The sequence below is a fragment of the Camelus ferus genome, chromosome 4 (genome assembly GCF_009834535.1).
Source record: "Camelus ferus isolate YT-003-E chromosome 4, BCGSAC_Cfer_1.0, whole genome shotgun sequence".
Taxonomy (NCBI): domain Eukaryota; kingdom Metazoa; phylum Chordata; class Mammalia; order Artiodactyla; family Camelidae; genus Camelus; species Camelus ferus.
In genome coordinates this window covers 41505057-41513457 of record NC_045699.1, presented here as the reverse complement: position 1 = coordinate 41513457, position 8401 = coordinate 41505057, and the positions used below count along the sequence as shown (strand labels likewise).

Below are 8401 nucleotides of genomic sequence, written 5' to 3'. Positions count from 1 at the left end.
GGAGTTAGCCACATTGTCAGTGATCTCATGGAGTCGTATGTTGCTCAACTCCCTGGCTATGTTGGCTGAAGTCACTTGAGGGTTTTACCTCTATGTAGTATCTGGTATAATTTTTTTCTAGAATCCCAATCCCAGACTATATGTTCAGAAACCTCTTTTTCCAGGACTGTAACTCCCCACTAGTACTCTTCACATTCCTCAACTTCATTACAGGCATCAGCTGGAGTCTGAATATGAATGAACTCTAAACATCATCATCATCATCTTCACTTCTACCCAGTTCCAAACATTTTTATTATCCCAAAATGAAGCCCCATCCCCATGAAGAAGTCACTCCTCATTCCCTCTTCCTTCCAGCCCTTGGCAACCACCAACTGCTTTCTATTTCTGTGGATTTGTCTATTTGGGATATTTCATATAAATGGAACTATATAAAATATGACCTTTTCTATCTGGCTTCTTTCATTTAGCCTTATGTTTTAAGGTTCATGCATGTTGCAGGATATAGCATTACTTTATGTCTTTTCTATGGGTGAATTCTATGGCTATGCCACATTTTTTTTAAGCCATGCAGCAAATATGGACATTTGGGCTTTTCCACCTTTTGCTTACTGTGAATAGTAAATCTATGAATGTTTGTATATAAATTTTTGTGTAAATACCTGTTTTTAGTTCTTTTGGATATATACCTAGGGATGAATTATGGGGCATATATGGTAATTCTATGTTTAACTTTTTAAGGAAGTTTTTGAAGAACAGTTCAACTTTTTTCCAAAGCAGCTACACCATTTTACATTCCCACAAATAATGTATGAGCATTCCAATTTATCCGCATTTTGGTACCACATGTTATTTTCCATTTTGAGGGGTTTTTCTTATTATTGTAGCCATCTTAGTGGGTGTTAAATGGTATTTCACTGTGGATTTAATTTTCATTTCCCTAATAATTAATGATGTTGAGCATGTTTTTATATGCATGTATATCTTCTTTGGAGAAATGTGTATTCAAGGCCTTTGCCCACTTCTCAATTCGGTTTTTTTGTCTTTTTGTTGTTGAGATATAAGAGCTTTTATAGAATCAGGACGCTAGACCCTTATCAAATGTATGATTTGCAAGTATTTTACCCAATTATTTAGGTTGCTTTTTCACTTTCTTGGTAATATCTTTTGATGCATAAAAGTTTTTAATTTGATGAGGTCCACTTTAATCTATTTGTTTAGTCTGTTTCTTCCACTTTTTGGTGTCATATCTAAGAATCCATTGCCAAATCTGAGGACATAAAGATTTACTCCTATGTTTTATTCTGAGAGTTGTATACTTTTAACTCTTATACTTATGTCTTCGGTCCTTTTTGAGTTAATTTTTTATATGGTGTGAGGTAAACAACTGAGTTCATTCTTTTGCATATGGATATCCAGTTGTTTTAGTACCATTTGTTGAAGACAGTATTCTTTCCCCAATGAATAGTCTTGGCACCCTTGTGGAAAATTAATTTTGGGACTCAAGTTCATTTTTGGATTAACATTCCCATTTCTGCACAAAAGCCCACTGGGCTTTTGATAGGGTTTGCATTGACTCTGTAGATTGATTGCTTTGAACAGTAGTATTTCAACAATATTGTCTTCCAATAGTGTTTTTCCATTTATTTACATCTTCTTTAATTTCTTTCATCAGTATTTGGAGTTTCAGTGTACAAGTCTTGCACGTTTGTTGAGTTTATTCCTAAAGATTTTATTCTTTTTATATAATAAACAGAATTGTTTTCTTAAGTTCATTGTTCATTGCTTGTGTGTAGAAATACAACTGATTTTTAGTTTTGATCTTAAAACCTATGACTTTGCTGAATTCATTTATTTTATCTAATAGTTTCTGTGGACTCTTTAGGGTTTTCTATTTATAATATGTCATCTGTAAATAAGAATGTTACTTTTTCCTTTCCAATTTGGATGCCTTATGTTTCTTTTTCTTGCCTAATTTCTTGGCTATATTTTCCAGTACAATGTTGAATAGAACAATAGTAGCAAAAGCAGTCATCCTTATCTCATTTCTGATCTTAAGGAGAATGCTTTAAGTGTTTCACCATTGAGGATAATGTTAACTGTGGATTTTCCCCAACTACCCTTTATCTTGTTGAGAAAGTTCCTTTCTATTTATAGTTTGTTGGTATATATTTTTTTAAATCATGAAAGAGTGTTTACTTTTGTCCAGTATTTTTTCTGCATTAATTGATTTATCAAGGTATTGCTGGCATCACAGAATGAATATAAAAGTGTTCCCCACTCTTCTGTCTTTTGGAAGAGTTTGAGAAGGATCCATCTTACGCTTTAAATGTTTGGTAGAATTCACCAGTGAAGCTGTCTGGTCCTGAGCTTTTCCTTGTTGGGCAATTTTTGATTACTGATTCAATCTCCTTTCTTGTTATTGTTCTGTTCAGATATTCTATTTCTTCATGTTTATATCTTGGTAAGTTGTATGTTTCTAGGAATTTAACCATTGCTTTGAAGCTATCCAATTTGTAGGTATATAATTGTTCAGTTGTCTCTTATGATCCTTTGTATTTCTGTGGTATTAGTTACGTTTCTTCTTTCATTTCTGATTTTATTCATTTGAGCCTTCCCTCTTTTTCATAGTCTAGCTTACAGTTTGTCAATTTTGTCTCTGCCAAAAAAACAGCTGTTAGTTCCATTAATCTTTTCTATCACTCTTCTAGTCTCTATTTCATTATCGCTTTTCTGATCTCTGTTACTTCCTTCCTTCTGCTGACTCTGGGCTTAGTTTGTTCTTCTTCCAGTTTCTTGACTTGTAAGTTTATTTGAGATTTTTTTTTCCCTTAATGTAGGTGTTTATCACTATAGAATTTCCTCTTAGAACTGTTTTTGCTGTATCCCATGCATTGACATGATTGTCGATGTAGAATATTCAAAAGAATAGGCCAAAAACCTCCTGAAACTAATAAGCAATTGTATACATATTCATACATGTGTATATTTATGAATATATATGAAGAAAATTACAAAAACTCTGATGAAAGAAATCAAAGAGGAAGTAAATAAATGGAGACATATTCCATGTTTATGGACATAAAGGCTCAGTATTGTCAAGATGTCTGTTCTTTTCAACTTGGTCTATGTATTTGATGCAATCCCAGTCAAAATCCCAGCAAATTATTTTATGGATATTGACAACTTTTTTGTAAAATTTATATGGAGAGGCAGAAGACCCAGAATATTTAACACAATATTGAAGAATGAAGCCAGAGAACTGAAGCCACTTGACATCAAAACTTACTATAAAGCTACAATAATCAAGACAGCATGGTATTGTTAAGAGAATAGACAAATAGATCAGTAGAACAGACAGACAGGTCAGAAATAGACACATATGAATATAGTCAACTAATCTTTGATAAAGGAACAAAGGCAATATGATGGAGAGAAGATAGTCTTTCAACAAATGGTGCTGGAACTAGAGAGCTACTTGAAAAAAGAAAAAAGAATTGAGACACAAACCTTACACCCTTCACAAAAATTAGCTAAATATAAATCACAGACCTATATGTAAAATGCAAAGCTATGAAACTCCTAGAAGATAACATAGGAAAACTTCTAGATGGTCTTGGGTTTTAGTAATTCAACACTAAAGACGTGATCCATGAAAGACATAATTGATAAGTTGAACTTCATTAAAATTAAAAATGTTTTCTCTGTGAAAGAGACTGTCAAGAGAATGAAAAGACAAGCCATAGACTCGGAATAAATATTTGCAGAAACATAAAGAGATAAAGGATTGTTATGCAAAGTACACAAAGAACACTTAAAATTCAATGATAAGAAAATGAACAACTTGATTTAAAAATGGGCAAAGATCTAAATAGACACTTCACCAAGGAAGATATACAGATGGTAAGGATGGAGGAAACTTAAATGCAAATTACTAAGTGAAAGAAGCCAATCTGAAAAGGCTACATACTGTATGATTCCAAGTATATTATATTCTGAAAAAGGCAAAGTCATCGAGACTGTAAAAGGATGATTGATTGCAAGGAGTTTTAGGGGAGGGGAGGGATGAGTAGGCAGAGCACAGAGGATTTTAGGGCAGTGAAACTATTCTGTATGATACCATATGGTGGATATTTGTTAAAATTCACAGAATGTACACCAAGAGTGAACCCTAATGTAAACTATGGACTTTGGTGATAATGATGTCAATGTAGGTTCACTAATTGTAACAAATGTAGCTCTCTGGTGTGGAATGCCAGTGGAGGAGGCTGTGTGTATATGGGGTCATGGGGTATGTGGGAACTTTATGTACCGTCTGTTCAATTTTGCTGTAAATCTAAAATTGCTCTAAAAACTAGCCTACTTTTTAAAAATGCCACTGCTCTCTCTCACTACATTCCAGGAGCCTCTTTCTTTGTTCATTTCTGTTGGTTGTTGTATTTATGACTAGATTCCAGGGTTCTGCAAAAGTTGACTCTTGACACTTTTACCAGCTTATTAGTTGCTTCTGTGGAGGGATGGAGACCTGGACTTCTGTACTCCACCACTTTCAGTAAACTATAATGGCCTTTTATCTTGAGTGAAGTAGGGAGCCACTGGATAATTCTGAGCAGAGGAGTGATTTGATCTGACATTTTAAAAGGTCCATTCAAGCTTCTATGGCAAGGCAAGACAGTATGAGGACAAGTGGAGATACAGGGAGACCTGTTAAGAGGACACTGCATAATCCAGGACAGAGATGTTGATAGCCTTCAGCAGCATAATCGCCATAGACAGGTGATTGGACTCTATATATGAACGTGTAGATAGAGCCTAAAGGTTTGAATATTTGGTGTGAAAGAAAGGGAGACGTAAGGAGGACTTAATCTATTTTGCCTTCATCACGTGCTAGAATGTTTTTAAGCATAGTACGGTGTGTTGAAAAGTGTAAAAGCTTTGGAATCAGGGACATCTAAATGAATTCTGGTTATATCACTCACCAGTCATGTTACCTATCTTAGTCCCAATGACCTCATCTAACTTGGTACAGAAACACCAAGCTCTCTAAAGTTGTGAGTGTAAACAAGATAACGATGTAACGTATCTAGCTTTGTGCCTGCATTACATTAAGAAATGAGTAAGAATTAAGTTTGTTTCATTTCTCACTCTTTTCTAAATTTGATAACAGTGGGTCTATCTTGGAGGTTCTTGGTAATTAAATCAAGCGTCCACTGATGGAGTTTTTGGTCTTCCAATTCTGTAAGTTTTCTTAATTAAAATTTCCAGTTTGCTCTCTTCAGAAAGACGAAGAATCAACTTCCCCTAGGATGTGAAGTAGACATCAAGTCTGACTCCTACAATTACAGCATGTTATAAATTTGAATGATCTCATTTCATTCGCACGTTAGACAGCCCCACAGGGGATTTCATTGTGAAGATTTCCCTCTCACAATTTTTTATGAAAGAGACCTTGGGAACACATTTTTTAGGGTTTTGTTTTTTTTTAAGTTTTGTTTTTTAGAGCTTTTCCAATCAATAGTATGAAAGGATAATTTTGTAAATCCTAGGTTCTTGGGCATTGTCACAATGATTATAAAGATCTGATGGATGGAAAAACAAAAAACCAGAGAGAATACATATATTTTCCATCAATGTAGGTCAAAAACATGAGGACATTTCTAAATAAATATTCTACACTGATCAGGAGACATGACAGCACTGCTGATGAAAGAGGATGTTTCTTCAGTCATCAAGTTTCCACCAAGATGAAGAACTACCCTTGAGTGACATAAAGATTATGACATGCTCATCAAGAAATTCCTGTTTACCATTTCAGGTGCATGTAGCAGGTAAACTCACAGGAAATTCCTGTTTCCTGGGAGACTGAATCAAAGCTCATTTTTCTAAGCATTTAGCCACTCTGACCAGCCTGAGGCCTAACACAAGATCTGTGCCTGCAGATCCCCAAAGTAGACAGACTAAATTATATAAATAATCCTGGGATACATTTACTAGGTACGAAATATAGCAAGGTCACAGTTCCTTCTTTCTTAATTTTCCTCACCGCTTTCCCGTGACACATCTTCCACCAACATGCACAGATAAGGACAAGAAATGCAGCCACGGGGCCGTACCTGAGGTTTGATTTGTTCTACGGGACTTCTCTCTGTGGCTGTCACAGCCTTGGGTTATCTCTGGTTCTTGTAGGAGATGTACTGTCTAGGTGGGGAGGGCTCCGTAGGTTGGAGACAGATAACCCTGGAGCTGGAGAGGGCCTGTAAGAATTTTGTCCACAGGAGAAGCACAGAGCTACTTGGAAATTGATGGACTTAAAGACAGACCAGAAAAGGCAAAAGGGAGGAAGATTTTCTGGCCTCAAGGGAAAATAAGAACTGTTTAAAATGTGCAGTGGCATCCTGGGAATGGATTTTTAATCAACAACAGTTCTCATTTGGTCTAAGAGTGAGCCAACGGATAGACTAATACTACTGACTGATATTATGGCCCATTCGTCTGCTTAAGTTGTCTGAAATTTTTAGCTGCCAGCAAAGGATTAATATTGATTTTCAGGCTGTCTTCGTTAAATACCTGCTACAGAGTACCATTCTTTTATTCTCCTTGCCAGCTCTTCCCCCAATTGTCACTAGCATTAAAATGAAACCTACCTATTATTAAATCAATCATGCCTGGCAAAACCATTCAAATAGAAGAGAGCATCTATCATCTTTCCCGTCAACAGGAAGCCTGATTTTTTTTTTTCTCTTTTTGTTGGTCAACTTGGAATTGTCGATACAATTAATTAAAATTTCCTTACAGAACCAGTGTAAGAACTGAAAGTGAAATTTGTCTGTGGAAGGATGGGGAGTACAAGGAGAGGCCAACCTTAACCCTTTGAAAGATGCATGAGCATGGCTTCACCCTGAGCTGCTACCAGCTCACACCATGGGGCTAGGCTGACGTGTCTGACTCGAGGAGGCTGGGTTTTTTAAATCTGGGCTCTGCAAACAGCATGTTTGAGCATGAACATAATGGCCCTGGTGAACTTATGACCCTTTTCTGCTCACGTTCCGTGGTTTTGCTGTACCAATTCCCCCAAACACATCAGGCTTGGTATTTCTTATTCCTGCATCTTTCCACAGGCTGTTCTTTTGCCTAGAATACACCTAGTCTCGTAGTCCTAGTAAACTCCTGCTCATCCTCCAAGACAGTCCCTCAATTCCTCTACTAAGCAATCCCAGGCCAGCCTGGCTAAGCTGAGGACCCCCTTGAAGGTGACTTCACTGTCCCTTGTTCAAACCTGTCACATGGTCCTCACTATGTTGAATCACCCCCTGAAAGGCTGTGAAAACACTGAGGACAGGAGCTGTCTTTTATTTTTTTTTCAGCCTTGCAAATCCAGCAAGGGATTATTGTAAAATCACACAGAATAGGTGCATGATAAATTTTTTTTTTTGACTGAATGAGTGGGCTTTGAGGTACACGATTGCTACGTGGTTTTCTTGTACAGAATACACATTTTCTGAGTCTGTGTAAAAGGGGGTAAATCATAATGACTACTAAGATCTTAGGCCGTAAGTCAAGATCTATCACTTATTAGCAGGGATGCTGAGCAAGTACTACAATAATAGTAAACCATTACTCAGCGGTACCTCAAGTTCTTCATTTGTAAACTGAGGTCAATAGCAGTACTCAGGAGAGTGAATGTCTAGATTAAACAAGGGAATCCAAGTAAAGCCCAGCAGAGTATCTGATGCGTATACTCAACACCCAGCAGTTATTTCCACCTGGAAGCCTTGCAGTAACTTGGCTGTGTTTAAGGAAATGCGTTCTTCACACTGTGACAGAACTTGTAGGATACTCCCCAGTCAGTATTCCTAAAAGTGGTACAAATATGGTGTAGCCAATATGGAAAACATTATAGAGATTCCTCAAAAAACTAAAAACAGAGTTACTATATGATCCTAAAATCCCACTCCTGGGCATATATCCAGAGGGAACTCTAATATGAAAAGATACATGTACCCCAATGTCCATAGCAGCACCATTTATATTTACAATAGCCAAGACATGAAAATAACCTAAATGTCCATCAACAAATGACTAGATAAAGAAATTGTGGTATGTTTATACAATGGAATACTACTCAGCCATAAAAAAGAATAAAATAAAATAATGCCTTTTGCAGCAACATGTATAGACCAGGAGATTGTCATTTTAAGTGAAGTAAGCCAGAAAGAGACAGAAAAATACCATATGATATCACTTACATGTGGAATCTTAAAAAAAAAAAAAGACACAAATGAACTTATTTACAAAACAGAAACAGACTCACAGACATAAGAAACAAACTTATGGTTACTAGGGGGGGAAAGAGGGTGGAAAGGGATAAACTGGGAGATGGAGATTTGCAGATACTAATATA

General features: G+C 36.4%; 1 long non-coding RNA gene across 2 annotated transcripts in view; it reads left to right on the top strand.

The window, feature by feature from the left end:
- Positions 1-8401, top strand: part of LOC116663175 — a 74186-nt gene that overhangs the window by 35793 nt on the left and 29992 nt on the right. The gene's annotated exons all lie outside the window — the stretch shown is intronic.